At 56.6% G+C, this 26544-nt stretch overlaps 55 non-coding genes and 4 pseudogenes across 55 annotated transcripts; all 59 read left to right on the forward strand.

Annotated features, from left to right (window-relative positions):
- The first annotated feature begins 63 nt into the window (after positions 1-63).
- Positions 64-182, forward strand: LOC145346182 (5S ribosomal RNA). Its single transcript, XR_013887539.1, has one exon. It is a non-coding gene; the product is annotated as a 5S ribosomal RNA (ribosomal RNA).
- Positions 183-515: 333 nt separating this feature from the next.
- On the forward strand, positions 516-634 carry LOC145345659 (5S ribosomal RNA). The gene has a single exon (XR_013887116.1). It is a non-coding gene; the product is annotated as a 5S ribosomal RNA (ribosomal RNA).
- Positions 635-967: 333 nt separating this feature from the next.
- On the forward strand, positions 968-1086 carry LOC145346020 (5S ribosomal RNA). The gene has a single exon (XR_013887384.1). It is a non-coding gene; the product is annotated as a 5S ribosomal RNA (ribosomal RNA).
- A 333-nt stretch (positions 1087-1419) lies between these two features.
- Positions 1420-1528, forward strand: LOC145345695 (5S ribosomal RNA; annotated as a pseudogene).
- A 333-nt stretch (positions 1529-1861) lies between these two features.
- On the forward strand, positions 1862-1980 carry LOC145346031 (5S ribosomal RNA). Its single transcript, XR_013887395.1, has one exon. It is a non-coding gene; the product is annotated as a 5S ribosomal RNA (ribosomal RNA).
- Positions 1981-2313: 333 nt separating this feature from the next.
- LOC145346324 (5S ribosomal RNA) lies at positions 2314-2432 on the forward strand. Its single transcript, XR_013887676.1, has one exon. It is a non-coding gene; the product is annotated as a 5S ribosomal RNA (ribosomal RNA).
- A 333-nt stretch (positions 2433-2765) lies between these two features.
- LOC145346267 (5S ribosomal RNA) lies at positions 2766-2884 on the forward strand. Its single transcript, XR_013887621.1, has one exon. It is a non-coding gene; the product is annotated as a 5S ribosomal RNA (ribosomal RNA).
- Positions 2885-3217: 333 nt separating this feature from the next.
- On the forward strand, positions 3218-3336 carry LOC145346017 (5S ribosomal RNA). The gene has a single exon (XR_013887381.1). It is a non-coding gene; the product is annotated as a 5S ribosomal RNA (ribosomal RNA).
- Positions 3337-3669: 333 nt separating this feature from the next.
- On the forward strand, positions 3670-3788 carry LOC145346183 (5S ribosomal RNA). The gene has a single exon (XR_013887540.1). It is a non-coding gene; the product is annotated as a 5S ribosomal RNA (ribosomal RNA).
- Positions 3789-4121: 333 nt separating this feature from the next.
- On the forward strand, positions 4122-4240 carry LOC145346114 (5S ribosomal RNA). The gene has a single exon (XR_013887476.1). It is a non-coding gene; the product is annotated as a 5S ribosomal RNA (ribosomal RNA).
- A 333-nt stretch (positions 4241-4573) lies between these two features.
- LOC145346043 (5S ribosomal RNA) lies at positions 4574-4692 on the forward strand. The gene has a single exon (XR_013887406.1). It is a non-coding gene; the product is annotated as a 5S ribosomal RNA (ribosomal RNA).
- A 333-nt stretch (positions 4693-5025) lies between these two features.
- On the forward strand, positions 5026-5144 carry LOC145346294 (5S ribosomal RNA). The gene has a single exon (XR_013887648.1). It is a non-coding gene; the product is annotated as a 5S ribosomal RNA (ribosomal RNA).
- A 333-nt stretch (positions 5145-5477) lies between these two features.
- On the forward strand, positions 5478-5596 carry LOC145346055 (5S ribosomal RNA). Its single transcript, XR_013887418.1, has one exon. It is a non-coding gene; the product is annotated as a 5S ribosomal RNA (ribosomal RNA).
- Positions 5597-5929: 333 nt separating this feature from the next.
- Positions 5930-6048, forward strand: LOC145346066 (5S ribosomal RNA). The gene has a single exon (XR_013887429.1). It is a non-coding gene; the product is annotated as a 5S ribosomal RNA (ribosomal RNA).
- Positions 6049-6381: 333 nt separating this feature from the next.
- LOC145345696 (5S ribosomal RNA) lies at positions 6382-6490 on the forward strand (annotated as a pseudogene).
- Positions 6491-6823: 333 nt separating this feature from the next.
- LOC145346077 (5S ribosomal RNA) lies at positions 6824-6942 on the forward strand. Its single transcript, XR_013887440.1, has one exon. It is a non-coding gene; the product is annotated as a 5S ribosomal RNA (ribosomal RNA).
- Positions 6943-7275: 333 nt separating this feature from the next.
- On the forward strand, positions 7276-7394 carry LOC145346336 (5S ribosomal RNA). Its single transcript, XR_013887688.1, has one exon. It is a non-coding gene; the product is annotated as a 5S ribosomal RNA (ribosomal RNA).
- A 333-nt stretch (positions 7395-7727) lies between these two features.
- LOC145346089 (5S ribosomal RNA) lies at positions 7728-7846 on the forward strand. Its single transcript, XR_013887451.1, has one exon. It is a non-coding gene; the product is annotated as a 5S ribosomal RNA (ribosomal RNA).
- Positions 7847-8179: 333 nt separating this feature from the next.
- LOC145346262 (5S ribosomal RNA) lies at positions 8180-8298 on the forward strand. The gene has a single exon (XR_013887616.1). It is a non-coding gene; the product is annotated as a 5S ribosomal RNA (ribosomal RNA).
- A 333-nt stretch (positions 8299-8631) lies between these two features.
- LOC145346100 (5S ribosomal RNA) lies at positions 8632-8750 on the forward strand. Its single transcript, XR_013887462.1, has one exon. It is a non-coding gene; the product is annotated as a 5S ribosomal RNA (ribosomal RNA).
- Positions 8751-9083: 333 nt separating this feature from the next.
- On the forward strand, positions 9084-9202 carry LOC145346295 (5S ribosomal RNA). The gene has a single exon (XR_013887649.1). It is a non-coding gene; the product is annotated as a 5S ribosomal RNA (ribosomal RNA).
- Positions 9203-9535: 333 nt separating this feature from the next.
- LOC145346112 (5S ribosomal RNA) lies at positions 9536-9654 on the forward strand. Its single transcript, XR_013887473.1, has one exon. It is a non-coding gene; the product is annotated as a 5S ribosomal RNA (ribosomal RNA).
- A 333-nt stretch (positions 9655-9987) lies between these two features.
- Positions 9988-10106, forward strand: LOC145346296 (5S ribosomal RNA). The gene has a single exon (XR_013887650.1). It is a non-coding gene; the product is annotated as a 5S ribosomal RNA (ribosomal RNA).
- A 333-nt stretch (positions 10107-10439) lies between these two features.
- Positions 10440-10558, forward strand: LOC145346124 (5S ribosomal RNA). The gene has a single exon (XR_013887485.1). It is a non-coding gene; the product is annotated as a 5S ribosomal RNA (ribosomal RNA).
- Positions 10559-10891: 333 nt separating this feature from the next.
- LOC145346135 (5S ribosomal RNA) lies at positions 10892-11010 on the forward strand. The gene has a single exon (XR_013887496.1). It is a non-coding gene; the product is annotated as a 5S ribosomal RNA (ribosomal RNA).
- A 333-nt stretch (positions 11011-11343) lies between these two features.
- On the forward strand, positions 11344-11462 carry LOC145346337 (5S ribosomal RNA). The gene has a single exon (XR_013887689.1). It is a non-coding gene; the product is annotated as a 5S ribosomal RNA (ribosomal RNA).
- Positions 11463-11795: 333 nt separating this feature from the next.
- LOC145346147 (5S ribosomal RNA) lies at positions 11796-11914 on the forward strand. Its single transcript, XR_013887507.1, has one exon. It is a non-coding gene; the product is annotated as a 5S ribosomal RNA (ribosomal RNA).
- Positions 11915-12247: 333 nt separating this feature from the next.
- LOC145346159 (5S ribosomal RNA) lies at positions 12248-12366 on the forward strand. Its single transcript, XR_013887518.1, has one exon. It is a non-coding gene; the product is annotated as a 5S ribosomal RNA (ribosomal RNA).
- Positions 12367-12699: 333 nt separating this feature from the next.
- On the forward strand, positions 12700-12818 carry LOC145346172 (5S ribosomal RNA). Its single transcript, XR_013887530.1, has one exon. It is a non-coding gene; the product is annotated as a 5S ribosomal RNA (ribosomal RNA).
- A 333-nt stretch (positions 12819-13151) lies between these two features.
- Positions 13152-13270, forward strand: LOC145346216 (5S ribosomal RNA). Its single transcript, XR_013887572.1, has one exon. It is a non-coding gene; the product is annotated as a 5S ribosomal RNA (ribosomal RNA).
- A 333-nt stretch (positions 13271-13603) lies between these two features.
- Positions 13604-13722, forward strand: LOC145346184 (5S ribosomal RNA). The gene has a single exon (XR_013887541.1). It is a non-coding gene; the product is annotated as a 5S ribosomal RNA (ribosomal RNA).
- Positions 13723-14055: 333 nt separating this feature from the next.
- On the forward strand, positions 14056-14164 carry LOC145345697 (5S ribosomal RNA; annotated as a pseudogene).
- A 333-nt stretch (positions 14165-14497) lies between these two features.
- Positions 14498-14616, forward strand: LOC145346338 (5S ribosomal RNA). Its single transcript, XR_013887690.1, has one exon. It is a non-coding gene; the product is annotated as a 5S ribosomal RNA (ribosomal RNA).
- Positions 14617-14949: 333 nt separating this feature from the next.
- On the forward strand, positions 14950-15068 carry LOC145346195 (5S ribosomal RNA). Its single transcript, XR_013887552.1, has one exon. It is a non-coding gene; the product is annotated as a 5S ribosomal RNA (ribosomal RNA).
- Positions 15069-15401: 333 nt separating this feature from the next.
- LOC145346018 (5S ribosomal RNA) lies at positions 15402-15520 on the forward strand. The gene has a single exon (XR_013887382.1). It is a non-coding gene; the product is annotated as a 5S ribosomal RNA (ribosomal RNA).
- A 333-nt stretch (positions 15521-15853) lies between these two features.
- On the forward strand, positions 15854-15972 carry LOC145346138 (5S ribosomal RNA). Its single transcript, XR_013887499.1, has one exon. It is a non-coding gene; the product is annotated as a 5S ribosomal RNA (ribosomal RNA).
- Positions 15973-16305: 333 nt separating this feature from the next.
- LOC145346207 (5S ribosomal RNA) lies at positions 16306-16424 on the forward strand. The gene has a single exon (XR_013887563.1). It is a non-coding gene; the product is annotated as a 5S ribosomal RNA (ribosomal RNA).
- Positions 16425-16757: 333 nt separating this feature from the next.
- Positions 16758-16876, forward strand: LOC145346218 (5S ribosomal RNA). Its single transcript, XR_013887574.1, has one exon. It is a non-coding gene; the product is annotated as a 5S ribosomal RNA (ribosomal RNA).
- A 333-nt stretch (positions 16877-17209) lies between these two features.
- LOC145345996 (5S ribosomal RNA) lies at positions 17210-17328 on the forward strand. The gene has a single exon (XR_013887361.1). It is a non-coding gene; the product is annotated as a 5S ribosomal RNA (ribosomal RNA).
- Positions 17329-17661: 333 nt separating this feature from the next.
- On the forward strand, positions 17662-17780 carry LOC145346230 (5S ribosomal RNA). The gene has a single exon (XR_013887585.1). It is a non-coding gene; the product is annotated as a 5S ribosomal RNA (ribosomal RNA).
- Positions 17781-18113: 333 nt separating this feature from the next.
- Positions 18114-18232, forward strand: LOC145345626 (5S ribosomal RNA). The gene has a single exon (XR_013887085.1). It is a non-coding gene; the product is annotated as a 5S ribosomal RNA (ribosomal RNA).
- A 333-nt stretch (positions 18233-18565) lies between these two features.
- LOC145346242 (5S ribosomal RNA) lies at positions 18566-18684 on the forward strand. The gene has a single exon (XR_013887596.1). It is a non-coding gene; the product is annotated as a 5S ribosomal RNA (ribosomal RNA).
- A 333-nt stretch (positions 18685-19017) lies between these two features.
- On the forward strand, positions 19018-19136 carry LOC145346019 (5S ribosomal RNA). Its single transcript, XR_013887383.1, has one exon. It is a non-coding gene; the product is annotated as a 5S ribosomal RNA (ribosomal RNA).
- Positions 19137-19469: 333 nt separating this feature from the next.
- LOC145346139 (5S ribosomal RNA) lies at positions 19470-19588 on the forward strand. Its single transcript, XR_013887500.1, has one exon. It is a non-coding gene; the product is annotated as a 5S ribosomal RNA (ribosomal RNA).
- A 333-nt stretch (positions 19589-19921) lies between these two features.
- On the forward strand, positions 19922-20040 carry LOC145346253 (5S ribosomal RNA). Its single transcript, XR_013887607.1, has one exon. It is a non-coding gene; the product is annotated as a 5S ribosomal RNA (ribosomal RNA).
- A 333-nt stretch (positions 20041-20373) lies between these two features.
- LOC145346264 (5S ribosomal RNA) lies at positions 20374-20492 on the forward strand. Its single transcript, XR_013887618.1, has one exon. It is a non-coding gene; the product is annotated as a 5S ribosomal RNA (ribosomal RNA).
- A 333-nt stretch (positions 20493-20825) lies between these two features.
- On the forward strand, positions 20826-20944 carry LOC145346275 (5S ribosomal RNA). The gene has a single exon (XR_013887629.1). It is a non-coding gene; the product is annotated as a 5S ribosomal RNA (ribosomal RNA).
- A 333-nt stretch (positions 20945-21277) lies between these two features.
- Positions 21278-21396, forward strand: LOC145346287 (5S ribosomal RNA). The gene has a single exon (XR_013887641.1). It is a non-coding gene; the product is annotated as a 5S ribosomal RNA (ribosomal RNA).
- Positions 21397-21729: 333 nt separating this feature from the next.
- Positions 21730-21848, forward strand: LOC145346217 (5S ribosomal RNA). Its single transcript, XR_013887573.1, has one exon. It is a non-coding gene; the product is annotated as a 5S ribosomal RNA (ribosomal RNA).
- Positions 21849-22181: 333 nt separating this feature from the next.
- Positions 22182-22300, forward strand: LOC145346298 (5S ribosomal RNA). The gene has a single exon (XR_013887652.1). It is a non-coding gene; the product is annotated as a 5S ribosomal RNA (ribosomal RNA).
- Positions 22301-22633: 333 nt separating this feature from the next.
- Positions 22634-22742, forward strand: LOC145345741 (5S ribosomal RNA; annotated as a pseudogene).
- Positions 22743-23075: 333 nt separating this feature from the next.
- Positions 23076-23194, forward strand: LOC145346185 (5S ribosomal RNA). Its single transcript, XR_013887542.1, has one exon. It is a non-coding gene; the product is annotated as a 5S ribosomal RNA (ribosomal RNA).
- A 333-nt stretch (positions 23195-23527) lies between these two features.
- On the forward strand, positions 23528-23646 carry LOC145346310 (5S ribosomal RNA). The gene has a single exon (XR_013887663.1). It is a non-coding gene; the product is annotated as a 5S ribosomal RNA (ribosomal RNA).
- A 333-nt stretch (positions 23647-23979) lies between these two features.
- Positions 23980-24098, forward strand: LOC145346021 (5S ribosomal RNA). The gene has a single exon (XR_013887385.1). It is a non-coding gene; the product is annotated as a 5S ribosomal RNA (ribosomal RNA).
- Positions 24099-24431: 333 nt separating this feature from the next.
- On the forward strand, positions 24432-24550 carry LOC145346140 (5S ribosomal RNA). The gene has a single exon (XR_013887501.1). It is a non-coding gene; the product is annotated as a 5S ribosomal RNA (ribosomal RNA).
- Positions 24551-24883: 333 nt separating this feature from the next.
- LOC145346321 (5S ribosomal RNA) lies at positions 24884-25002 on the forward strand. The gene has a single exon (XR_013887674.1). It is a non-coding gene; the product is annotated as a 5S ribosomal RNA (ribosomal RNA).
- Positions 25003-25335: 333 nt separating this feature from the next.
- On the forward strand, positions 25336-25454 carry LOC145346333 (5S ribosomal RNA). The gene has a single exon (XR_013887685.1). It is a non-coding gene; the product is annotated as a 5S ribosomal RNA (ribosomal RNA).
- Positions 25455-25787: 333 nt separating this feature from the next.
- LOC145345631 (5S ribosomal RNA) lies at positions 25788-25906 on the forward strand. The gene has a single exon (XR_013887090.1). It is a non-coding gene; the product is annotated as a 5S ribosomal RNA (ribosomal RNA).
- A 333-nt stretch (positions 25907-26239) lies between these two features.
- Positions 26240-26358, forward strand: LOC145345643 (5S ribosomal RNA). Its single transcript, XR_013887101.1, has one exon. It is a non-coding gene; the product is annotated as a 5S ribosomal RNA (ribosomal RNA).
- Positions 26359-26544: the final 186 nt, after the last annotated feature.

The raw sequence follows: 26544 nt of genomic DNA on the forward strand, positions 1-26544 counted from the left end.
ACAAAGCCAATTGTCGGCATCTGAGTTGTGAGCGTGAAAAGGCCAGAAATGAGAGCAGCCAGCGCCTACGGCCATACTAGCCTGAAAACGCCCGATCTGGTCTGATCTCGGAAGCTAAGCAGGCTCAGGCCTGGTTAGTACTTGGATGGGAGACCGCCTGGGAATACCAGGTGCCGTAGGCTTTTGCTGCCAGCCGGGGCTGCCCGCAACGCCGGCTGTCGGCCCAGAGGCGGCTCACGTTTTGGCTGAGGAACTTTGCTGGTGATTTGTGGGAGAAGTCGGAACAGCAATACCCAGGAAGAAGTGCCAAGCAGACTATCTCTGGTGTCTCAGTGCTCAGGCCAGCAATATCCACCAAGAAGTGACAAGCGCAGTATCTCTGCTGATTCAGGGAGCTTTGCCCCAAACACTGCGTCAGTGTTTCCCTCCCTCCCTCCTCCTCTGACCACAGCACAAAGCCAATTGTCGGCATCTGAGTTGTGAGCGTGAAAAGGCCAGAAATGAGAGCAGCCAGCGCCTACGGCCATACTAGCCTGAAAACGCCTGATCTCGTCTGATCTCGGAAACTAAGCAGGCTCAGGCCTGGTTAGTACTTGGATGGGAGTCCGCCTGGGAATACCAGGTGCCGTAGGCTTTTGCTGCCAGCCGGGGCTGCCCGCAACGCCGGCTGTCGGCCCAGAGGCGGCTCACGTTTTGGCTGAGGAACTTTGCTGGTGATTTGTGGGAGAAGTCGGAACAGCAATACCCAGGAAGAAGTGCCAAGCAGACTATCTCTGGTGTCTCAGTGCTCAGGCCAGCAATATCCACCAAGAAGTGACAAGCGCAGTATCTCTGCTGATTCAGGGAGCTTTGCCCCAAACACTGCGTCAGTGTTTCCCTCCCTCCCTCCTCCTCTGACCACAGCACAAAGCCAATTGTCGGCATCTGAGTTGTGAGCGTGAAAAGGCCAGAAATGAGTACAGCCAGCGCCTACGGCCATACTAGCCTGAAAACGCCCGATCTCGTCTGATCTCGGAAGCTAAGCAGGCTCAGGCCTGGTTAGTACTTGGATGGGAGACCGCCTGGGAATACCAGGTGCCGTAGGCTTTTGCTGCCAGCCGGGGCTGCCCGCAACGCCGGCTGTCAGCCCAGGGGCGGCTCACGTTTTGGCTGAGGAACTTTGCTGGTGATTTGTGGGAGAAGTCGGAACAGCAATACCCAGGAAGAAGTGCCAAGCAGACTATCTCTGGTGTCTCAGTGCTCAGGCCAGCAATATCCACCAAGAAGTGACAAGCGCAGTATCTCTGCTGATTCAGGGAGCTTTGCCCCAAACACTGCGTCAGTGTTTCCCTCCCTCCCTCCTCCTCTGACCACAGCACAAAGCCAATTGTCGGCATCTGAGTTGTGAGCGTGAAAAGGCCAGAAATGAGAGCAGCCAGCGCCTACGGCCATACTAGCCTGAAAACGTCTGATCTCGGAAGCTAAGCAGGCTCAGGCCTGGTTAGTACTTGGATGGGAGACCGCCTGGGAATACCAGGTGCCGTAGGCTTTTGCTGCCAGCCGGGGCTGCCCGCAACGCCGGCTGTCGGCCCAGAGGCGGCTCACGTTTTGGCTGAGGAACTTTGCTGGTGATTTGTGGGAGAAGTCGGAACAGCAATACCCAGGAAGAAGTGCCAAGCAGACTATCTCTGGTGTCTCAGTGCTCAGGCCAGCAATATCCACCAAGAAGTGACAAGCGCAGTATCTCTGCTGATTCAGGGAGCTTTGCCCCAAACACTGCGTCAGTGTTTCCCTCCCTCCCTCCTCCTCTGACCACAGCACAAAGCCAATTGTCGGCATCTGAGTTGTGAGCGTGAAAAGGCCAGAAATGAGTGCAGCCAGCGCCTACGGCCATACTAGCCTGAAAACGCCCGATCTCGTCTGATCTCGGAAGCTAAGCAGGCTCAGGCCTGGTTAGTACTTGGATGGGAGACCGCCTGGGAATACCAGGTGCCGTAGGCTTTTGCTGCCAGCCGGGGCTGCCCGCAACGCCGGCTGTCGGCCCAGGGGCGGCTCACGTTTTGGCTGAGGAACTTTGCTGGTGATTTGTGGGAGAAGTCGGAACAGCAATACCCAGGAAGAAGTGCCAAGCAGACTATCTCTGGTGTCTCAGTGCTCAGGCCAGCAATATCCACCAAGAAGTGACAAGCGCAGTATCTCTGCTGATTCAGGGAGCTTTGCCCCAAACACTGCGTCAGTGTTTCCCTCCCTCCCTCCTCCTCTGACCACAGCACAAAGCCAATTGTCGGCATCTGAGTTGTGAGCGTGAAAAGGCCAGAAATGAGAGCAGCCAGCGCATACGGCCATACTAGCCTGAAAACGCCCGATCTGGTCTGATCTCGGAAGCTAAGCAGGCTCAGGCCTGGTTAGTACTTGGATGGGAGACCGCCTGGGAATACCAGGTGCCGTAGGCCTTTGCTGCCAGCCGGGGCTGCCCGCAACGCCGGCTGTCGGCCCAGAGGCGGCTCACGTTTTGGCTGAGGAACTTTGCTGGTGATTTGTGGGAGAAGTCGGAACAGCAATACCCAGGAAGAAGTGCCAAGCAGACTATCTCTGGTGTCTCAGTGCTCAGGCCAGCAATATCCACCAAGAAGTGACAAGCGCAGTATCTCTGCTGATTCAGGGAGCTTTGCCCCAAACACTGCGTCAGTGTTTCCCTCCCTCCCTCCTCCTCTGACCACAGCACAAAGCCAATTGTCGGCATCTGAGTTGTGAGCGTGAAAAGGCCAGAAATGAGAGCAGCCAGCGCCTACGGCCATACTAGCCTGAAAACGCCCGATCTCGTCTGATCTCGGAAGCTAAGCAGGCTCAGGCCTGGTTAGTACTTGGATGCGAGACCGCCTGGGAATACCAGGTGCCGTAGGCTTTTGCTGCCAGCCGGGGCTGCCCGCAACGCCGGCTGTCGGCCCAGGGGCGGCTCACGTTTTGGCTGAGGAACTTTGCTGGTGATTTGTGGGAGAAGTCGGAACAGCAATACCCAGGAAGAAGTGCCAAGCAGACTATCTCTGGTGTCTCAGTGCTCAGGCCAGCAATATCCACCAAGAAGTGACAAGCGCAGTATCTCTGCTGATTCAGGGAGCTTTGCCCCAAACACTGCGTCAGTGTTTCCCTCCCTCCCTCCTCCTCTGACCACAGCACAAAGCCAATTGTCGGCATCTGAGTTGTGAGCGTGAAAAGGCCAGAAATGAGAGCCGCCAGTGCCTACGGCCATACTAGCCTGAAAACGCCCGATCTCGTCTGATCTCGGAAGCTAAGCAGGCTCAGGCCTGGTTAGTACTTGGATGGGAGTCCGCCTGGGAATACCAGGTGCCGTAGGCTTTTGCTGCCAGCCGGGGCTGCCCGCAACGCCGGCTGTCGGCCCAGAGGCGGCTCACGTTTTGGCTGAGGAACTTTGCTGGTGATTTGTGGGAGAAGTCGGAACAGCAATACCCAGGAAGAAGTGCCAAGCAGACTATCTCTGGTGTCTCAGTGCTCAGGCCAGCAATATCCACCAAGAAGTGACAAGCGCAGTATCTCTGCTGATTCAGGGAGCTTTGCCCCAAACACTGCGTCAGTGTTTCCCTCCCTCCCTCCTCCTCTGACCACAGCACAAAGCCAATTGTCGGCATCTGAGTTGTGAGCGTGAAAAGGCCAGAAATGAGAGCAGCCAGCGCCTACGGCCATACTAGCCTGAAAACGCCCGATCTGGTCTGATCTCGGAAGCTAAGCAGGCTCAGGCCTGGTTAGTACTTGGATGGGAGACCGCCTGGGAATACCAGGTGCCGTAGGCTTTTGCTGCCAGCCGGGGCTGCCCGCAACGCCGGCTGTCGGCCCAGAGGCGGCTCACGTTTTGGCTGAGGAACTTTGCTGGTGATTTGTGGGAGAAGTCGGAACAGCAATACCCAGGAAGAAGTGCCAAGCAGACTATCTCTGGTGTCTCAGTGCTCAGGCCAGCAATATCCACCAAGAAGTGACAAGCGCAGTATCTCTGCTGATTCAGGGAGCTTTGCCCCAAACACTGCGTCAGTGTTTCCCTCCCTCCCTCCTCCTCTGACCACAGCACAAAGCCAATTGTCGGCATCTGAGTTGTGAGCGTGAAAAGGCCAGAAATGAGAGCAGCCAGCGCCTACGGCCATACTAGCCTGAAAACGCCCGATCTCGTCTGATCTCGGAAGCTAAGCAGGCTCAGGCCTGGTTAGTACTTGGATGGGAGACCGCCTGGGAATACCAGGTGCCGTCGGCTTTTGCTGCCAGCCGGGGCTGCCCGCAACACCGGCTGTCGGCCCAGAGGCGGCTCACGTTTTGGCTGAGGAACTTTGCTGGTGATTTGTGGGAGAAGTCGGAACAGCAATACCCAGGAAGAAGTGCCAAGCAGACTATCTCTGGTGTCTCAGTGCTCAGGCCAGCAATATCCACCAAGAAGTGACAAGCGCAGTATCTCTGCTGATTCAGGGAGCTTTGCCCCAAACACTGCGTCAGTGTTTCCCTCCCTCCCTCCTCCTCTGACCACAGCACAAAGCCAATTGTCGGCATCTGAGTTGTGAGCGTGAAAAGGCCAGAAATGAGAGCAGCCAGCGCCTACGGCCATACTAGCCTGAAAACGCCCGATCTCGTCTGATCTCGGAAGCTAAGCAGGCTCAGGCCTGGTTAGTACTTGGATGGGAGACCGCCTGGGAATACCAGGTGCCGTAGGCTTTTGCTGCCAGCCGGGGCTGCCCGCAACGCCGGCTGTCGGCCCAGAGGCGGCTCACGTTTTGGCTGAGGAACTTTGCTGGTGATTTGTGGGAGAAGTCGGAACAGCAATACCCAGGAAGAAGTGCCAAGCAGACTATCTCTGGTGTCTCAGTGCTCAGGCCAGCAATATCCACCAAGAAGTGACAAGCGCAGTATCTCTGCTGATTCAGGGAGCTTTGCCCCAAACACTGCGTCAGTGTTTCCCTCCCTCCCTCCTCCTCTGACCACAGCACAAAGCCAATTGTCGGCATCTGAGTTGTGAGCGTGAAAAGGCCAGAAATGAGTGCAGCCAGCGCCTACGGCCATACTAGCCTGAAAACGCCCGATCTCGTCTGATCTCGGAAGCTAAGCAGGCTCAGGCCTGGTTAGTACTTGGATGGGAGACCGCCTGGGAATACCAGCTGCCGTAGGCTTTTGCTGCCAGCCGGGGCTGCCCGCAACGCCGGCTGTCGGCCCAGAGGCGGCTCACGTTTTGGCTGAGGAACTTTGCTGGTGATTTGTGGGAGAAGTCGGAACAGCAATACCCAGGAAGAAGTGCCAAGCAGACTATCTCTGGTGTCTCAGTGCTCAGGCCAGCAATATCCACCAAGAAGTGACAAGCGCAGTATCTCTGCTGATTCAGGGAGCTTTGCCCCAAACACTGCGTCAGTGTTTCCCTCCCTCCCTCCTCCTCTGACCACAGCACAAAGCCAATTGTCGGCATCTGAGTTGTGAGCGTGAAAAGGCCAGAAATGAGAGCAGCCAGCGCCTACGGCCATACTAGCCTGAAAACGCCCGATCTCGTCTGATCTCGGAAGCTAAGCAGGCTCAGGCCTGGTTAGTACTTGGATGGGAGACCGCCTGGGAATACCAGGTGCCGTAGGCTTTTGCTGCCAGCCGGGGCTGCCCGCAACGCCGGCTGTCGGCCCAGAGGCGGCTCACGTTTTGGCTGAGGAACTTTGCTGGTGATTTGTGGGAGAAGTCGGAACAGCAATACCCAGGAAGAAGTGCCAAGCAGACTATCTCTGGTGTCTCAGTGCTCAGGCCAGCAATATCCACCAAGAAGTGACAAGCGCAGTATCTCTGCTGATTCAGGGAGCTTTGCCCCAAACACTGCGTCAGTGTTTCCCTCCCTCCCTCCTCCTCTGACCACAGCACAAAGCCAATTGTCGGCATCTGAGTTGTGAGCGTGAAAAGGCCAGAAATGAGTGCAGCCAGCGCCTACGGCCATACTAGCCTGAAAACGCCCGATCTCGTCTGATCTCGGAAGCTAAGCAGGCTCAGGCCTGGTTAGTACTTGGATGGGAGACCGCCTGGGAATACCAGGTGCCGTAGGCTTTTGCTGCCAGCCGGGGCTGCCCGCAACGCCGGCTGTCGGCCCAGGGGCGGCTCACGTTTTGGCTGAGGAACTTTGCTGGTGATTTGTGGGAGAAGTCGGAACAGCAATACCCAGGAAGAAGTGCCAAGCAGACTATCTCTGGTGTCTCAGTGCTCAGGCCAGCAATATCCACCAAGAAGTGACAAGCGCAGTATCTCTGCTGATTCAGGGAGCTTTGCCCCAAACACTGCGTCAGTGTTTCCCTCCCTCCCTCCTCCTCTGACCACAGCACAAAGCCAATTGTCGGCATCTGAGTTGTGAGCGTGAAAAGGCCAGAAATGAGAGCAGCCAGCGCCTACGGCCATACTAGCCTGAAAACGTCTGATCTCGGAAGCTAAGCAGGCTCAGGCCTGGTTAGTACTTGGATGGGAGACCGCCTGGGAATACCAGGTGCCGTAGGCTTTTGCTGCCAGCCGGGGCTGCCCGCAACGCCGGCTGTCGGCCCAGAGGCGGCTCACGTTTTGGCTGAGGAACTTTGCTGGTGATTTGTGGGAGAAGTCGGAACAGCAATACCCAGGAAGAAGTGCCAAGCAGACTATCTCTGGTGTCTCAGTGCTCAGGCCAGCAATATCCACCAAGAAGTGACAAGCGCAGTATCTCTGCTGATTCAGGGAGCTTTGCCCCAAACACTGCGTCAGTGTTTCCCTCCCTCCCTCCTCCTCTGACCACAGCACAAAGCCAATTGTCGGCATCTGAGTTGTGAGCGTGAAAAGGCCAGAAATGAGAGCAGCCAGCGCCTACGGCCATACTAGCCTGAAAACGCCCGATCTCGTCTGATCTCGGAAGCTAAGCAGGCTCAGGCCTGGTTAGTACTTGGATGGGAGACCGCCTGGGAATACCAGGTGCCGTAGGCTTTTGCTGCCAGCCGGGGCTGCCCGCAACGCCGGCTGTCGGCCCAGGGGCGGCTCACGTTTTGGCTGAGGAACTTTGCTGGTGATTTGTGGGAGAAGTCGGAACAGCAATACCCAGGAAGAAGTGCCAAGCAGACTATCTCTGGTGTCTCAGTGCTCAGGCCAGCAATATCCACCAAGAAGTGACAAGCGCAGTATCTCTGCTGATTCAGGGAGCTTTGCCCCAAACACTGCGTCAGTGTTTCCCTCCCTCCCTCCTCCTCTGACCACAGCACAAAGCCAATTGTCGGCATCTGAGTTGTGAGCGTGAAAAGGCCAGAAATGAGAGCAGCCAGCGCATACGGCCATACTAGCCTGAAAACGCCCGATCTGGTCTGATCTCGGAAGCTAAGCAGGCTCAGGCCTGGTTAGTACTTGGATGGGAGACCGCCTGGGAATACCAGGTGCCGTAGGCTTTTGCTGCCAGCCGGGGCTGCCCGCAACGCCGGCTGTCGGCCCAGAGGCGGCTCACGTTTTGGCTGAGGAACTTTGCTGGTGATTTGTGGGAGAAGTCGGAACAGCAATACCCAGGAAGAAGTGCCAAGCAGACTATCTCTGGTGTCTCAGTGCTCAGGCCAGCAATATCCACCAAGAAGTGACAAGCGCAGTATCTCTGCTGATTCAGGGAGCTTTGCCCCAAACACTGCGTCAGTGTTTCCCTCCCTCCCTCCTCCTCTGACCACAGCACAAAGCCAATTGTCGGCATCTGAGTTGTGAGCGTGAAAAGGCCAGAAATGAGAGCAGCCAGCGCCTACGGCCATACTAGCCTGAAAACGCCCGATCTCGTCTGATCTCGGAAGCTAAGCAGGCTCAGGCCTGGTTAGTACTTGGATGGGAGACCGCCTGGGAATACCAGGTGCCGTAGGCTTTTGCTGCCAGCCGGGGCTGCCCGCAACGCCGGCTGTCGGCCCAGGGGCGGCTCACGTTTTGGCTGAGGAACTTTGCTGGTGATTTGTGGGAGAAGTCGGAACAGCAATACCCAGGAAGAAGTGCCAAGCAGACTATCTCTGGTGTCTCAGTGCTCAGGCCAGCAATATCCACCAAGAAGTGACAAGCGCAGTATCTCTGCTGATTCAGGGAGCTTTGCCCCAAACACTGCGTCAGTGTTTCCCTCCCTCCCTCCTCCTCTGACCACAGCACAAAGCCAATTGTCGGCATCTGAGTTGTGAGCGTGAAAAGGCCAGAAATGAGAGCAGCCAGCGCCTACGGCCATACTAGCCTGAAAACGCCCGATCTCGTCTGATCTCGGAAGCTAAGCAGGCTCAGGCCTGGTTAGTACTTGGATGGGAGACCGCCTGGGAATACTAGGTGCCGTCGGCTTTTGCTGCCAGCCGGGGCTGCCCGCAACACCGGCTGTCGGCCCAGAGGCGGCTCACGTTTTGGCTGAGGAACTTTGCTGGTGATTTGTGGGAGAAGTCGGAACAGCAATACCCAGGAAGAAGTGCCAAGCAGACTATCTCTGGTGTCTCAGTGCTCAGGCCAGCAATATCCACCAAGAAGTGACAAGCGCAGTATCTCTGCTGATTCAGGGAGCTTTGCCCCAAACACTGCGTCAGTGTTTCCCTCCCTCCCTCCTCCTCTGACCACAGCACAAAGCCAATTGTCGGCATCTGAGTTGTGAGCGTGAAAAGGCCAGAAATGAGAGCAGCCAGCGCCTACGGCCATACTAGCCTGAAAACGCCCGATCTCGTCTGATCTCGGAAGCTAAGCAGGCTCAGGCCTGGTTAGTACTTGGATGGGAGACCGCCTGGGAATACCAGGTGCCGTAGGCTTTTGCTGCCAGCCGGGGCTGCCCGCAACGCCGGCTGTCGGCCCAGAGGCGGCTCACGTTTTGGCTGAGGAACTTTGCTGGTGATTTGTGGGAGAAGTCGGAACAGCAATACCCAGGAAGAAGTGCCAAGCAGACTATCTCTGGTGTCTCAGTGCTCAGGCCAGCAATATCCACCAAGAAGTGACAAGCGCAGTATCTCTGCTGATTCAGGGAGCTTTGCCCCAAACACTGCGTCAGTGTTTCCCTCCCTCCCTCCTCCTCTGACCACAGCACAAAGCCAATTGTCGGCATCTGAGTTGTGAGCGTGAAAAGGCCAGAAATGAGTGCAGCCAGCGCCTACGGCCATACTAGCCTGAAAACGCCCGATCTCGTCTGATCTCGGAAGCTAAGCAGGCTCAGGCCTGGTTAGTACTTGGATGGGAGACCGCCTGGGAATACCAGCTGCCGTAGGCTTTTGCTGCCAGCCGGGGCTGCCCGCAACGCCGGCTGTCGGCCCAGAGGCGGCTCACGTTTTGGCTGAGGAACTTTGCTGGTGATTTGTGGGAGAAGTCGGAACAGCAATACCCAGGAAGAAGTGCCAAGCAGACTATCTCTGGTGTCTCAGTGCTCAGGCCAGCAATATCCACCAAGAAGTGACAAGCGCAGTATCTCTGCTGATTCAGGGAGCTTTGCCCCAAACACTGCGTCAGTGTTTCCCTCCCTCCCTCCTCCTCTGACCACAGCACAAAGCCAATTGTCGGCATCTGAGTTGTGAGCGTGAAAAGGCCAGAAATGAGAGAAGCCAGCGCCTACGGCCATACTAGCCTGAAAACGCCCGATCTCGTCTGATCTCGGAAGCTAAGCAGGCTCAGGCCTGGTTAGTACTTGGATGGGAGACCGCCTGGGAATACCAGGTGCCGTAGGCTTTTGCTGCCAGCCGGGGCTGCCCGCAACGCCGGCTGTCGGCCCAGAGGCGGCTCACGTTTTGGCTGAGGAACTTTGCTGGTGATTTGTGGGAGAAGTCGGAACAGCAATACCCAGGAAGAAGTGCCAAGCAGACTATCTCTGGTGTCTCAGTGCTCAGGCCAGCAATATCCACCAAGAAGTGACAAGCGCAGTATCTCTGCTGATTCAGGGAGCTTTGCCCCAAACACTGCGTCAGTGTTTCCCTCCCTCCCTCCTCCTCTGACCACAGCACAAAGCCAATTGTCGGCATCTGAGTTGTGAGCGTGAAAAGGCCAGAAATGAGTGCAGCCAGCGCCTACGGCCATACTAGCCTGAAAACGCCCGATCTCGTCTGATCTCGGAAGCTAAGCAGGCTCAGGCCTGGTTAGTACTTGGATGGGAGACCGCCTGGGAATACCAGCTGCCGTAGGCTTTTGCTGCCAGCCGGGGCTGCCCGCAACGCCGGCTGTCGGCCCAGAGGCGGCTCACGTTTTGGCTGAGGAACTTTGCTGGTGATTTGTGGGAGAAGTCGGAACAGCAATACCCAGGAAGAAGTGCCAAGCAGACTATCTCTGGTGTCTCAGTGCTCAGGCCAGCAATATCCACCAAGAAGTGACAAGCGCAGTATCTCTGCTGATTCAGGGAGCTTTGCCCCAAACACTGCGTCAGTGTTTCCCTCCCTCCCTCCTCCTCTGACCACAGCACAAAGCCAATTGTCGGCATCTGAGTTGTGAGCGTGAAAAGGCCAGAAATGAGAGCAGCCAGCGCCTACGGCCATACTAGCCTGAAAACGCCCGATCTCGTCTGATCTCGGAAGCTAAGCAGGCTCAGGCCTGGTTAGTACTTGGATGGGAGACCGCCTGGGAATACCAGGTGCCGTAGGCTTTTGCTGCCAGCCGGGGCTGCCCGCAACGCCGGCTGTCGGCCCAGAGGCGGCTCACGTTTTGGCTGAGGAACTTTGCTGGTGATTTGTGGGAGAAGTCGGAACAGCAATACCCAGGAAGAAGTGCCAAGCAGACTATCTCTGGTGTCTCAGTGCTCAGGCCAGCAATATCCACCAAGAAGTGACAAGCGCAGTATCTCTGCTGATTCAGGGAGCTTTGCCCCAAACACTGCGTCAGTGTTTCCCTCCCTCCCTCCTCCTCTGACCACAGCACAAAGCCAATTGTCGGCATCTGAGTTGTGAGCGTGAAAAGGCCAGAAATGAGTGCAGCCAGCGCCTACGGCCATACTAGCCTGAAAACGCCCGATCTCGTCTGATCTCGGAAGCTAAGCAGGCTCAGGCCTGGTTAGTACTTGGATGGGAGACCGCCTGGGAATACCAGGTGCCGTAGGCTTTTGCTGCCAGCCGGGGCTGCCCGCAACGCCGGCTGTCGGCCCAGGGGCGGCTCACGTTTTGGCTGAGGAACTTTGCTGGTGATTTGTGGGAGAAGTCGGAACAGCAATACCCAGGAAGAAGTGCCAAGCAGACTATCTCTGGTGTCTCAGTGCTCAGGCCAGCAATATCCACCAAGAAGTGACAAGCGCAGTATCTCTGCTGATTCAGGGAGCTTTGCCCCAAACACTGCGTCAGTGTTTCCCTCCCTCCCTCCTCCTCTGACCACAGCACAAAGCCAATTGTCGGCATCTGAGTTGTGAGCGTGAAAAGGCCAGAAATGAGAGCAGCCAGCGCATACGGCCATACTAGCCTGAAAACGCCCGATCTGGTCTGATCTCGGAAGCTAAGCAGGCTCAGGCCTGGTTAGTACTTGGATGGGAGACCGCCTGGGAATACCAGGTGCCGTAGGCTTTTGCTGCCAGCCGGGGCTGCCCGCAACGCCGGCTGTCGGCCCAGAGGCGGCTCACGTTTTGGCTGAGGAACTTTGCTGGTGATTTGTGGGAGAAGTCGGAACAGCAATACCCAGGAAGAAGTGCCAAGCAGACTATCTCTGGTGTCTCAGTGCTCAGGCCAGCAATATCCACCAAGAAGTGACAAGCGCAGTATCTCTGCTGATTCAGGGAGCTTTGCCCCAAACACTGCGTCAGTGTTTCCCTCCCTCCCTCCTCCTCTGACCACAGCACAAAGCCAATTGTCGGCATCTGAGTTGTGAGCGTGAAAAGGCCAGAAATGAGAGCAGCCAGCGCCTACGGCCATACTAGCCTGAAAACGCCCGATCTCGTCTGATCTCGGAAGCTAAGCAGGCTCAGGCCTGGTTAGTACTTGGATGGGAGACCGCCTGGGAATACCAGGTGCCGTAGGCTTTTGCTGCCAGCCGGGGCTGCCCGCAACGCCGGCTGTCGGCCCAGAGGCGGCTCACGTTTTGGCTGAGGAACTTTGCTGGTGATTTGTGGGAGAAGTCGGAACAGCAATACCCAGGAAGAAGTGCCAAGCAGACTATCTCTGGTGTCTCAGTGCTCAGGCCAGCAATATCCACCAAGAAGTGACAAGCGCAGTATCTCTGCTGATTCAGGGAGCTTTGCCCCAAACACTGCGTCAGTGTTTCCCTCCCTCCCTCCTCCTCTGACCACAGCACAAAGCCAATTGTCGGCATCTGAGTTGTGAGCGTGAAAAGGCCAGAAATGAGAGCAGCCAGCGCCTACGGCCATACTAGCCTGAAAACGCCCGATCTCGTCTGATCTCGGAAGCTAAGCAGGCTCAGGCCTGGTTAGTACTTGGATGGGAGACCGCCTGGGAATACCAGGTGCCGTAGGCTTTTGCTGCCAGCCGGGGCTGCCCGCAACGCCGGCTGTCGGCCCAGAGGCGGCTCACGTTTTGGCTGAGGAGCTTTGCTGGTGATTTGTGGGAGAAGTCGGAACAGCAATACCCAGGAAGAAGTGCCAAGCAGACTATCTCTGGTGTCTCAGTGCTCAGGCCAGCAATATCCACCAAGAAGTGACAAGCGCAGTATCTCTGCTGATTCAGGGAGCTTTGCCCCAAACACTGCGTCAGTGTTTCCCTCCCTCCCTCCTCCTCTGACCACAGCACAAAGCCAATTGTCGGCATCTGAGTTGTGAGCGTGAAAAGGCCAGAAATGAGAGCAGCCAGCGCCTACGGCCATACTAGCCTGAAAACGCCCGATCTCGTCTGATCTCGGAAGCTAAGCAGGCTCAGGCCTGGTTAGTACTTGGATGGGAGACCGCCTGGGAATACCAGGTGCCGTAGGCTTTTGCTGCCAGCCGGGGCTGCCCGCAACGCCGGCTGTCGGCCCAGAGGCGGCTCACGTTTTGGCTGAGGAACTTTGCTGGTGATTTGTGGGAGAAGTCGGAACAGCAATACCCAGGAAGAAGTGCCAAGCAGACTATCTCTGGTGTCTCAGTGCTCAGGCCAGCAATATCCACCAAGAAGTGACAAGCGCAGTATCTCTGCTGATTCAGGGAGCTTTGCCCCAAACACTGCGTCAGTGTTTCCCTCCCTCCCTCCTCCTCTGACCACAGCACAAAGCCAATTGTCGGCATCTGAGTTGTGAGCGTGAAAAGGCCAGAAATGAGAGCAGCCAGCGCCTACGGCCATACTAGCCTGAAAACGCCTGATCTCGTCTGATCTCGGAAGCTAAGCAGGCTCAGGCCTGGTTAGTACTTGGATGGGAGTCCGCCTGGGAATACCAGGTGCCGTAGGCTTTTGCTGCCAGCCGGGGCTGCCCGCAACGCCGGCTGTCGGCCCAGAGGCGGCTCACGTTTTGGCTGAGGAACTTTGCTGGTGATTTGTGGGAGAAGTCGGAACAGCAATACCCAGGAAGAAGTGCCAAGCAGACTATCTCTGGTGTCTCAGTGCTCAGGCCAGCAATATCCACCAAGAAGTGACAAGCGCAGTATCTCTGCTGATTCAGGGAGCTTTGCCCCAAACACTGCGTCAGTGTTTCCCTCCCTCCCTCCTCCTCTGACCACAGCACAAAGCCAATTGTCGGCATCTGAGTTGTGAGCGTGAAAAGGCCAGAAATGAGTACAGCCAGCGCCTACGGCCATACTAGCCTGAAAACGCCCGATCTCGTCTGATCTCGGAAGCTAAGCAGGCTCAGGCCTGGTTAGTACTTGGATGGGAGACCGCCTGGGAATACCAGGTGCCGTAGGCTTTTGCTGCCAGCCGGGGCTGCCCGCAACGCCGGCTGTCGGCCCAGGGGCGGCTCACGTTTTGGCTGAGGAACTTTGCTGGTGATTTGTAGGAGAAGTCGGAACAGCAATACCCAGGAAGAAGTGCCAAGCAGACTATCTCTGGTGTCTCAGTGCTCAGGCCAGCAATATCCACCAAGAAGTGACAAGCGCAGTATCTCTGCTGATTCAGGGAGCTTTGCCCCAAACACTGCGTCAGTGTTTCCCTCCCTCCCTCCTCCTCTGACCACAGCACAAAGCCAATTGTCGGCATCTGAGTTGTGAGTGTGAAAAGGCCAGAAATGAGAGCAGCCAGTGCCTACGGCCATACTAGCCTGAAAACGTCTGATCTCGGAAGCTAAGCAGGCTCAGGCCTGGTTAGTACTTGGATGGGAGACCGCCTGGGAATACCAGGTGCCGTAGGCTTTTGCTGCCAGCCGGGGCTGCCCGCAACGCCGGCTGTCGGCCCAGAGGCGGCTCACGTTTTGGCTGAGGAACTTTGCTGGTGATTTGTGGGAGAAGTCGGAACAGCAATACCCAGGAAGAAGTGCCAAGCAGACTATCTCTGGTGTCTCAGTGCTCAGGCCAGCAATATCCACCAAGAAGTGACAAGCGCAGTATCTCTGCTGATTCAGGGAGCTTTGCCCCAAACACTGCGTCAGTGTTTCCCTCCCTCCCTCCTCCTCTGACCACAGCACAAAGCCAATTGTCGGCATCTGAGTTGTGAGCGTGAAAAGGCCAGAAATGAGAGCAGCCAGCGCATACGGCCATACTAGCCTGAAAACGCCCGATCTGGTCTGATCTCGGAAGCTAAGCAGGCTCAGGCCTGGTTAGTACTTGGATGGGAGACCGCCTGGGAATACCAGGTGCCGTAGGCTTTTGCTGCCAGCCGGGGCTGCCCGCAACGCCGGCTGTCGGCCCAGAGGCGGCTCACGTTTTGGCTGAGGAACTTTGCTGGTGATTTGTGGGAGAAGTCGGAACAGCAATACCCAGGAAGAAGTGCCAAGCAGACTATCTCTGGTGTCTCAGTGCTCAGGCCAGCAATATCCACCAAGAAGTGACAAGCGCAGTATCTCTGCTGATTCAGGGAGCTTTGCCCCAAACACTGCGTCAGTGTTTCCCTCCCTCCCTCCTCCTTTGACCACAGCACAAAGCCAATTGTCGGCATCTGAGTTGTGAGCGTGAAAAGGCCAGAAATGAGAGCAGCCAGCGCCTACGGCCATACTAGCCTGAAAACGCCCGATCTCGTCTGATCTCGGAAGCTAAGCAGGCTCAGGCCTGGTTAGTACTTGGATGGGAGACCGCCTGGGAATACCAGGTGCCGTAGGCTTTTGCTGCCAGCCGGGGCTGCCCGCAACGCCGGCTGTCGGCCCAGGGGCGGCTCACGTTTTGGCTGAGGAACTTTGCTGGTGATTTGTGGGAGAAGTCGGAACAGCAATACCCAGGAAGAAGTGCCAAGCAGACTATCTCTGGTGTCTCAGTGCTCAGGCCAGCAATATCCACCAAGAAGTGACAAGCGCAGTATCTCTGCTGATTCAGGGAGCTTTGCCCCAAACACTGCGTCAGTGTTTCCCTCCCTCCCTCCTCCTCTGACCACAGCACAAAGCCAATTGTCGGCATCTGAGTTGTGAGCGTGAAAAGGCCAGAAATGAGAGCCGCCAGTGCCTACGGCCATACTAGCCTGAAAACGCCCGATCTCGTCTGATCTCGGAAGCTAAGCAGGCTCAGGCCTGGTTAGTACTTGGATGGGAGTCCGCCTGGGAATACCAGGTGCCGTAGGCTTTTGCTGCCAGCCGGGGCTGCCCGCAACGCCGGCTGTCGGCCCAGAGGCGGCTCACGTTTTGGCTGAGGAACTTTGCTGGTGATTTGTGGGAGAAGTCGGAACAGCAATACCCAGGAAGAAGTGCCAAGCAGACTATCTCTGGTGTCTCAGTGCTCAGGCCAGCAATATCCACCAAGAAGTGACAAGCGCAGTATCTCTGCTGATTCAGGGAGCTTTGCCCCAAACACTGCGTCAGTGTTTCCCTCCCTCCCTCCTCCTCTGACCACAGCACAAAGCCAATTGTCGGCATCTGAGTTGTGAGCGTGAAAAGGCCAGAAATGAGTGCAGCCTGCGCCTACGGCCATACTAGCCTGAAAACGCCCGATCTCGTCTGATTTCGGAAGCTAAGCAGGCTCAGGCCTGGTTAGTACTTGGATGGGAGACCGCCTGGGAATACCAGGTGCCGTAGGCTTTTGCTGCCAGCCGGGGCTGCCCGCAACGCCGGCTGTCGGCCCAGGGGCGGCTCACGTTTTGGCTGAGGAACTTTGCTGGTGATTTGTGGGAGAAGTCGGAACAGCAATACCCAGGAAGAAGTGCCAAGCAGACTATCTCTGGTGTCTCAGTGCTCAGGCCAGCAATATCCACCAAGAAGTGACAAGCGCAGTATCTCTGCTGATTCAGGGAGCTTTGCCCCAAACACTGCGTCAGTGTTTCCCTCCCTCCCTCCTCCTCTGACCACAGCACAAAGCCAATTGTCGGCATCTGAGTTGTGAGCGTGAAAAGGCCAGAAATGAGAGCAGCCAGCGCCTACGGCCATACTAGCCTGAAAACGCCCGATCTCGTCTGATCTCGGAAGCTAAGCAGGCTCAGGCCTGGTTAGTACTTGGATGGGAGACCGCCTGGGAATACCAGGTGCCGTAGGCTTTTGCTGCCAGCCGGGGCTGCCCGCAACGCCGGCTGTCGGCCCAGAGGCGGCTCACGTTTTGGCTGAGGAACTTTGCTGGTGATTTGTGGGAGAAGTCGGAACAGCAATACCCAGGAAGAAGTGCCAAGCAGACTATCTCTGGTGTCTCAGTGCTCAGGCCAGCAATATCCACCAAGAAGTGACAAGCGCAGTATCTCTGCTGATTCAGGGAGCTTTGCCCCAAACACTGCGTCAGTGTTTCCCTCCCTCCCTCCTCCTCTGACCACAGCACAAAGCCAATTGTCGGCATCTGAGTTGTGAGCGTGAAAAGGCCAGAAATGAGAGCAGCCAGCGCCTACGGCCATACTAGCCTGAAAACGCCCGATCTCGTCTGATCTCGGAAGCTAAGCAGGCTCAGGCCTGGTTAGTACTTGGATGGGAGACCGCCTGGGAATACCAGGTGCCGTAGGCTTTTGCTGCCAGCCGGGGCTGCCCGCAACGCCGGCTGTCGGCCCAGAGGCGGCTCACGTTTTGGCTGAGGAACTTTGCTGGTGATTTGTGGGAGAAGTCGGAACAGCAATACCCAGGAAGAAGTGCCAAGCAGACTATCTCTGGTGTCTCAGTGCTCAGGCCAGCAATATCCACCAAGAAGTGACAAGCGCAGTATCTCTGCTGATTCAGGGAGCTTTGCCCCAAACACTGCGTCAGTGTTTCCCTCCCTCCCTCCTCCTCTGACCACAGCACAAAGCCAATTGTCGGCATCTGAGTTGTGAGCGTGAAAAGGCCAGAAATGAGAGCAGCCAGCGCCTACGGCCATACTAGCCTGAAAACGCCCGATCTCGTCTGATCTCGGAAGCTAAGCAGGCTCAGGCCTGGTTAGTACTTGGATGGGAGACCGCCTGGGAATACCAGGTGCTGTAGGCTTTTGCTGCCAGCCGGGGCTGCCCGCAACGCCGGCTGTCGGCCCAGAGGCGGCTCACGTTTTGGCTGAGGAGCTTTGCTGGTGATTTGTGGGAGAAGTCGGAACAGCAATACCCAGGAAGAAGTGCCAAGCAGACTATCTCTGGTGTCTCAGTGCTCAGGCCAGCAATATCCACCAAGAAGTGACAAGCGCAGTATCTCTGCTGATTCAGGGAGCTTTGCCCCAAACACTGCGTCAGTGTTTCCCTCCCTCCCTCCTCCTCTGACCACAGCACAAAGCCAATTGTCGGCATCTGAGTTGTGAGCGTGAAAAGGCCAGAAATGAGTACAGCCAGCGCCTACGGCCATACTAGCCTGAAAACGCCCGATCTCGTCTGATCTCGGAAGCTAAGCAGGCTCAGGCCTGGTTAGTACTTGGATGGGAGACCGCCTGGGAATACCAGGTGCCGTAGGCTTTTGCTGCCAGCCGGGGCTGCCCGCAACGCCGGCTGTCGGCCCAGGGGCGGCTCACGTTTTGGCTGAGGAACTTTGCTGGTGATTTGTGGGAGAAGTCGGAACAGCAATACCCAGGAAGAAGTGCCAAGCAGACTATCTCTGGTGTCTCAGTGCTCAGGCCAGCAATATCCACCAAGAAGTGACAAGCGCAGTATCTCTGCTGATTCAGGGAGCTTTGCCCCAAACACTGCGTCAGTGTTTCCCTCCCTCCCTCCTCCTCTGACCACAGCACAAAGCCAATTGTCGGCATCTGAGTTGTGAGCGTGAAAAGGCCAGAAATGAGAGCAGCCAGCGCATACGGCCATACTAGCCTGAAAACGCCCGATCTGGTCTGATCTCGGAAGCTAAGCAGGCTCAGGCCTGGTTAGTACTTGGATGGGAGACCGCCTGGGAATACCAGGTGCCGTAGGCTTTTGCTGCCAGCCGGGGCTGCCCGCAACGCCGGCTGTCGGCCCAGAGGCGGCTCACGTTTTGGCTGAGGAACTTTGCTGGTGATTTGTGGGAGAAGTCGGAACAGCAATACCCAGGAAGAAGTGCCAAGCAGACTATCTCTGGTGTCTCAGTGCTCAGGCCAGCAATATCCACCAAGAAGTGACAAGCGCAGTATCTCTGCTGATTCAGGGAGCTTTGCCCCAAACACTGCGTCAGTGTTTCCCTCCCTCCCTCCTCCTCTGACCACAGCACAAAGCCAATTGTCGGCATCTGAGTTGTGAGCGTGAAAAGGCCAGAAATGAGAGCAGCCAGCGCCTACGGCCATACTAGCCTGAAAACGCCCGATCTCGTCTGATCTCGGAAGCTAAGCAGGCTCAGGCCTGGTTAGTACTTGGATGGGAGACCGCCTGGGAATACCAGGTGCCGTAGGCTTTTGCTGCCAGCCGGGGCTGCCCGCAACGCCGGCTGTCGGCCCAGGGGCGGCTCACGTTTTGGCTGAGGAACTTTGCTGGTGATTTGTGGGAGAAGTCGGAACAGCAATACCCAGGAAGAAGTGCCAAGCAGACTATCTCTGGTGTCTCAGTGCTCAGGCCAGCAATATCCACCAAGAAGTGACAAGCGCAGTATCTCTGCTGATTCAGGGAGCTTTGCCCCAAACACTGCGTCAGTGTTTCCCTCCCTCCCTCCTCCTCTGACCACAGCACAAAGCCAATTGTCGGCATCTGAGTTGTGAGCGTGAAAAGGCCAGAAATGAGAGCCGCCAGTGCCTACGGCCATACTAGCCTGAAAACGCCCGATCTCGTCTGATCTCGGAAGCTAAGCAGGCTCAGGCCTGGTTAGTACTTGGATGGGAGTCCGCCTGGGAATACCAGGTGCCGTAGGCTTTTGCTGCCAGCCGGGGCTGCCCGCAACGCCGGCTGTCGGCCCAGAGGCGGCTCACGTTTTGGCTGAGGAACTTTGCTGGTGATTTGTGGGAGAAGTCGGAACAGCAATACCCAGGAAGAAGTGCCAAGCAGACTATCTCTGGTGTCTCAGTGCTCAGGCCAGCAATATCCACCAAGAAGTGACAAGCGCAGTATCTCTGCTGATTCAGGGAGCTTTGCCCCAAACACTGCGTCAGTGTTTCCCTCCCTCCCTCCTCCTCTGACCACAGCACAAAGCCAATTGTCGGCATCTGAGTTGTGAGCGTGAAAAGGCCAGAAATGAGTGCAGCCTGCGCCTACGGCCATACTAGCCTGAAAACGCCCGATCTCGTCTGATTTCGGAAGCTAAGCAGGCTCAGGCCTGGTTAGTACTTGGATGGGAGACCGCCTGGGAATACCAGGTGCCGTAGGCTTTTGCTGCCAGCCGGGGCTGCCCGCAACGCCGGCTGTCGGCCCAGGGGCGGCTCACGTTTTGGCTGAGGAACTTTGCTGGTGATTTGTGGGAGAAGTCGGAACAGCAATACCCAGGAAGAAGTGCCAAGCAGACTATCTCTGGTGTCTCAGTGCTCAGGCCAGCAATATCCACCAAGAAGTGACAAGCGCAGTATCTCTGCTGATTCAGGGAGCTTTGCCCCAAACACTGCGTCAGTGTTTCCCTCCCTCCCTCCTCCTCTGACCACAGCACAAAGCCAATTGTCGGCATCTGAGTTGTGAGCGTGAAAAGGCCAGAAATGAGAGCAGCCAGCGCCTACGGCCATACTAGCCTGAAAACGCCCGATCTCGTCTGATCTCGGAAGCTAAGCAGGCTCAGGCCTGGTTAGTACTTGGATGGGAGACCGCCTGGGAATACCAGGTGCCGTAGGCTTTTGCTGCCAGCCGGGGCTGCCCGCAACGCCGGCTGTCGGCCCAGAGGCGGCTCACGTTTTGGCTGAGGAACTTTGCTGGTGATTTGTGGGAGAAGTCGGAACAGCAATACCCAGGAAGAAGTGCCAAGCAGACTATCTCTGGTGTCTCAGTGCTCAGGCCAGCAATATCCACCAAGAAGTGACAAGCGCAGTATCTCTGCTGATTCAGGGAGCTTTGCCCCAAACACTGCGTCAGTGTTTCCCTCCCTCCCTCCTCCTCTGACCACAGCACAAAGCCAATTGTCGGCATCTGAGTTGTGAGCGTGAAAAGGCCAGAAATGAGAGCAGCCAGCGCCTACGGCCATACTAGCCTGAAAACGCCCGATCTCGTCTGATCTCGGAAGCTAAGCAGGCTCAGGCCTGGTTAGTACTTGGATGGGAGACCGCCTGGGAATACCAGGTGCCGTAGGCTTTTGCTGCCAGCCGGGGCTGCCCGCAACGCCGGCTGTCGGCCCAGAGGCGGCTCACGTTTTGGCTGAGGAACTTTGCTGGTGATTTGTGGGAGAAGTCGGAACAGCAATACCCAGGAAGAAGTGCCAAGCAGACTATCTCTGGTGTCTCAGTGCTCAGGCCAGCAATATCCACCAAGAAGTGACAAGCGCAGTATCTCTGCTGATTCAGGGAGCTTTGCCCCAAACACTGCGTCAGTGTTTCCCTCCCTCCCTCCTCCTCTGACCACAGCACAAAGCCAATTGTCGGCATCTGAGTTGTGAGCGTGAAAAGGCCAGAAATGAGAGCAGCCAGCGCCTACGGCCATACTAGCCTGAAAACGCCCGATCTCGTCTGATCTCGGAAGCTAAGCAGGCTCAGGCCTGGTTAGTACTTGGATGGGAGACCGCCTGGGAATACCAGGTGCCGTAGGCTTTTGCTGCCAGCCGGGGCTGCCCGCAACGCCGGCTGTCGGCCCAGAGGCGGCTCACGTTTTGGCTGAGGAGCTTTGCTGGTGATTTGTGGGAGAAGTCGGAACAGCAATACCCAGGAAGAAGTGCCAAGCAGACTATCTCTGGTGTCTCAGTGCTCAGGCCAGCAATATCCACCAAGAAGTGACAAGCGCAGTATCTCTGCTGATTCAGGGAGCTTTGCCCCAAACACTGCGTCAGTGTTTCCCTCCCTCCCTCCTCCTCTGACCACAGCACAAAGCCAATTGTCGGCATCTGAGTTGTGAGCGTGAAAAGGCCAGAAATGAGAGCAGCCAGCGCCTACGGCCATACTAGCCTGAAAACGCCCGATCTCGTCTGATCTCGGAAGCTAAGCAGGCTCAGGCCTGGTTAGTACTTGGATGGGAGACCGCCTGGGAATACCAGGTGCCGTAGGCTTTTGCTGCCAGCCGGGGCTGCCCGCAACGCCGGCTGTCGGCCCAGAGGCGGCTCACGTTTTGGCTGAGGAACTTTGCTGGTGATTTGTGGGAGAAGTCGGAACAGCAATACCCAGGAAGAAGTGCCAAGCAGACTATCTCTGGTGTCTCAGTGCTCAGGCCAGCAATATCCACCAAGAAGTGACAAGCGCAGTATCTCTGCTGATTCAGGGAGCTTTGCCCCAAACACTGCGTCAGTGTTTCCCTCCCTCCCTCCTCCTCTGACCACAGCACAAAGCCAATTGTCGGCATCTGAGTTGTGAGCGTGAAAAGGCCAGAAATGAGAGCAGCCAGCGCCTACGGCCATACTAGCCTGAAAACGCCTGATCTCGTCTGATCTCGGAAGCTAAGCAGGCTCAGGCCTGGTTAGTACTTGGATGGGAGTCCGCCTGGGAATACCAGGTGCCGTAGGCTTTTGCTGCCAGCCGGGGCTGCCCGCAACGCCGGCTGTCGGCCCAGAGGCGGCTCACGTTTTGGCTGAGGAACTTTGCTGGTGATTTGTGGGAGAAGTCGGAACAGCAATACCCAGGAAGAAGTGCCAAGCAGACTATCTCTGGTGTCTCAGTGCTCAGGCCAGCAATATCCACCAAGAAGTGACAAGCGCAGTATCTCTGCTGATTCAGGGAGCTTTGCCCCAAACACTGCGTCAGTGTTTCCCTCCCTCCCTCCTCCTCTGACCACAGCACAAAGCCAATTGTCGGCATCTGAGTTGTGAGCGTGAAAAGGCCAGAAATGAGTACAGCCAGCGCCTACGGCCATACTAGCCTGAAAACGCCCGATCTCGTCTGATCTCGGAAGCTAAGCAGGCTCAGGCCTGGTTAGTACTTGGATGGGAGACCGCCTGGGAATACCAGGTGCCGTAGGCTTTTGCTGCCAGCCGGGGCTGCCCGCAACGCCGGCTGTCGGCCCAGGGGCGGCTCACGTTTTGGCTGAGGAACTTTGCTGGTGATTTGTGGGAGAAGTCGGAACAGCAATACCCAGGAAGAAGTGCCAAGCAGACTATCTCTGGTGTCTCAGTGCTCAGGCCAGCAATATCCACCAAGAAGTGACAAGCGCAGTATCTCTGCTGATTCAGGGAGCTTTGCCCCAAACACTGCGTCAGTGTTTCCCTCCCTCCCTCCTCCTCTGACCACAGCACAAAGCCAATTGTCGGCATCTGAGTTGTGAGTGTGAAAAGGCCAGAAATGAGAGCAGCCAGTGCCTACGGCCATACTAGCCTGAAAACGTCTGATCTCGGAAGCTAAGCAGGCTCAGGCCTGGTTAGTACTTGGATGGGAGTCCGCCTGGGAATACCAGGTGCCGTAGGCTTTTGCTGCCAGCCGGGGCTGCCCGCAACGCCGGCTGTCGGCCCAGAGGCGGCTCACGTTTTGGCTGAGGAACTTTGCTGGTGATTTGTGGGAGAAGTCGGAACAGCAATACCCAGGAAGAAGTGCCAAGCAGACTATCTCTGGTGTCTCAGTGCTCAGGCCAGCAATATCCACCAAGAAGTGACAAGCGCAGTATCTCTGCTGATTCAGGGAGCTTTGCCCCAAACACTGCGTCAGTGTTTCCCTCCCTCCCTCCTCCTCTGACCACAGCACAAAGCCAATTGTCGGCATCTGAGTTGTGAGCGTGAAAAGGCCAGAAATGAGTGCAGCCAGCGCCTACGGCCATACTAGCCTGAAAACGCCCGATCTGGTCTGATCTCGGAAGCTAAGCAGGCTCAGGCCTGGTTAGTACTTGGATGGGAGACCGCCTGGGAATACCAGGTGCCGTAGGCTTTTGCTGCCAGCCGGGGCTGCCCGCAACGCCGGCTGTCGGCCCAGAGGCGGCTCACGTTTTGGCTGAGGAACTTTGCTGGTGATTTGTGGGAGAAGTCGGAACAGCAATACCCAGGAAGAAGTGCCAAGCAGACTATCTCTGGTGTCTCAGTGCTCAGGCCAGCAATATCCACCAAGAAGTGACAAGCGCAGTATCTCTGCTGATTCAGGGAGCTTTGCCCCAAACACTGCGTCAGTGTTTCCCTCCCTCCCTCCTCCTCTGACCACAGCACAAAGCCAATTGTCGGCATCTGAGTTGTGAGCGTGAAAAGGCCAGAAATGAGAGCAGCCAGCGCCTACGGCCATACTAGCCTGAAAACGCCCGATCTCGTCTGATCTCGGAAGCTAAGCAGGCTCAGGCCTGGTTAGTACTTGGATGGGAGACCGCCTGGGAATACCAGGTGCCGTAGGCTTTTGCTGCCAGCCGGGGCTGCCCGCAACGCCGGCTGTCGGCCCAGGGGCGGCTCACGTTTTGGCTGAGGAACTTTGCTGGTGATTTGTGGGAGAAGTCGGAACAGCAATACCCAGGAAGAAGTGCCAAGCAGACTATCTCTGGTGTCTCAGTGCTCAGGCCAGCAATATCCACCAAGAAGTGACAAGCGCAGTATCTCTGCTGATTCAGGGAGCTTTGCCCCAAACACTGCGTCAGTGTTTCCCTCCCTCCCTCCTCCTCTGACCACAGCACAAAGCCAATTGTCGGCATCTGAGTTGTGAGCGTGAAAAGGCCAGAAATGAGAGCCGCCAGTGCCTACGGCCATACTAGCCTGAAAACGCCCGATCTCGTCTGATCTCGGAAGCTAAGCAGGCTCAGGCCTGGTTAGTACTTGGATGGGAGTCCGCCTGGGAATACCAGGTGCCGTAGGCTTTTGCTGCCAGCCGGGGCTGCCCGCAACGCCGGCTGTCGGCCCAGAGGCGGCTCACGTTTTGGCTGAGGAACTTTGCTGGTGATTTGTGGGAGAAGTCGGAACAGCAATACCCAGGAAGAAGTGCCAAGCAGACTATCTCTGGTGTCTCAGTGCTCAGGCCAGCAATATCCACCAAGAAGTGACAAGCGCAGTATCTCTGCTGATTCAGGGAGCTTTGCCCCAAACACTGCGTCAGTGTTTCCCTCCCTCCCTCCTCCTCTGACCACAGCACAAAGCCAATTGTCGGCATCTGAGTTGTGAGCGTGAAAAGGCCAGAAATGAGTGCAGCCTGCGCCTACGGCCATACTAGCCTGAAAACGCCCGATCTCGTCTGATTTCGGAAGCTAAGCAGGCTCAGGCCTGGTTAGTACTTGGATGGGAGACCGCCTGGGAATACCAGGTGCCGTAGGCTTTTGCTGCCAGCCGGGGCTGCCCGCAACGCCGGCTGTCGGCCCAGGGGCGGCTCACGTTTTGGCTGAGGAACTTTGCTGGTGATTTGTGGGAGAAGTCGGAACAGCAATACCCAGGAAGAAGTGCCAAGCAGACTATCTCTGGTGTCTCAGTGCTCAGGCCAGCAATATCCACCAAGAAGTGACAAGCGCAGTATCTCTGCTGATTCAGGGAGCTTTGCCCCAAACACTGCGTCAGTGTTTCCCTCCCTCCCTCCTCCTCTGACCACAGCACAAAGCCAATTGTCGGCATCTGAGTTGTGAGCGTGAAAAGGCCAGAAATGAGAGCAGCCAGCGCCTACGGCCATACTAGCCTGAAAACGCCCGATCTCGTCTGATCTCGGAAGCTAAGCAGGCTCAGGCCTGGTTAGTACTTGGATGGGAGACCGCCTGGGAATACCAGGTGCCGTAGGCTTTTGCTGCCAGCCGGGGCTGCCCGCAACGCCGGCTGTCGGCCCAGAGGCGGCTCACGTTTTGGCTGAGGAACTTTGCTGGTGATTTGTGGGAGAAGTCGGAACAGCAATACCCAGGAAGAAGTGCCAAGCAGACTATCTCTGGTGTCTCAGTGCTCAGGCCAGCAATATCCACCAAGAAGTGACAAGCGCAGTATCTCTGCTGATTCAGGGAGCTTTGCCCCAAACACTGCGTCAGTGTTTCCCTCCCTCCCTCCTCCTCTGACCACAGCACAAAGCCAATTGTCGGCATCTGAGTTGTGAGCGTGAAAAGGCCAGAAATGAGAGCAGCCAGCGCCTACGGCCATACTAGCCTGAAAACGCCCGATCTCGTCTGATCTCGGAAGCTAAGCAGGCTCAGGCCTGGTTAGTACTTGGATGGGAGACCGCCTGGGAATACCAGGTGCCGTAGGCTTTTGCTGCCAGCCGGGGCTGCCCGCAACGCCGGCTGTCGGCCCAGAGGCGGCTCACGTTTTGGCTGAGGAACTTTGCTGGTGATTTGTGGGAGAAGTCGGAACAGCAATACCCAGGAAGAAGTGCCAAGCAGACTATCTCTGGTGTCTCAGTGCTCAGGCCAGCAATATCCACCAAGAAGTGACAAGCGCAGTATCTCTGCTGATTCAGGGAGCTTTGCCCCAAACACTGCGTCAGTGTTTCCCTCCCTCCCTCCTCCTCTGACCACAGCACAAAGCCAATTGTCGGCATCTGAGTTGTGAGCGTGAAAAGGCCAGAAATGAGAGCAGCCAGCGCCTACGGCCATACTAGCCTGAAAACGCCCGATCTCGTCTGATCTCGGAAGCTAAGCAGGCTCAGGCCTGGTTAGTACTTGGATGGGAGACCGCCTGGGAATACCAGGTGCCGTAGGCTTTTGCTGCCAGCCGGGGCTGCCCGCAACGCCGGCTGTCGGCCCAGAGGCGGCTCACGTTTTGGCTGAGGAGCTTTGCTGGTGATTTGTGGGAGAAGTCGGAACAGCAATACCCAGGAAGAAGTGCCAAGCAGACTATCTCTGGTGTCTCAGTGCTCAGGCCAGCAATATCCACCAAGAAGTGACAAGCGCAGTATCTCTGCTGATTCAGGGAGCTTTGCCCCAAACACTGCGTCAGTGTTTCCCTCCCTCCCTCCTCCTCTGACCACAGCACAAAGCCAATTGTCGGCATCTGAGTTGTGAGCGTGAAAAGGCCAGAAATGAGAGCAGCCAGCGCCTACGGCCATACTAGCCTGAAAACGCCCGATCTCGTCTGATCTCGGAAGCTAAGCAGGCTCAGGCCTGGTTAGTACTTGGATGGGAGACCGCCTGGGAATACCAGGTGCCGTAGGCTTTTGCTGCCAGCCGGGGCTGCCCGCAACGCCGGCTGTCGGCCCAGAGGCGGCTCACGTTTTGGCTGAGGAACTTTGCTGGTGATTTGTGGGAGAAGTCGGAACAGCAATACCCAGGAAGAAGTGCCAAGCAGACTATCTCTGGTGTCTCAGTGCTCAGGCCAGCAATATCCACCAAGAAGTGACAA

This window comes from Carcharhinus amblyrhynchos, chromosome 7 (genome assembly GCF_965287045.1).
Source record: "Carcharhinus amblyrhynchos chromosome 7, sCarAmb.v2.hapA, whole genome shotgun sequence".
NCBI classification, from domain to species: Eukaryota; Metazoa; Chordata; class Chondrichthyes; order Carcharhiniformes; family Carcharhinidae; genus Carcharhinus; species Carcharhinus amblyrhynchos.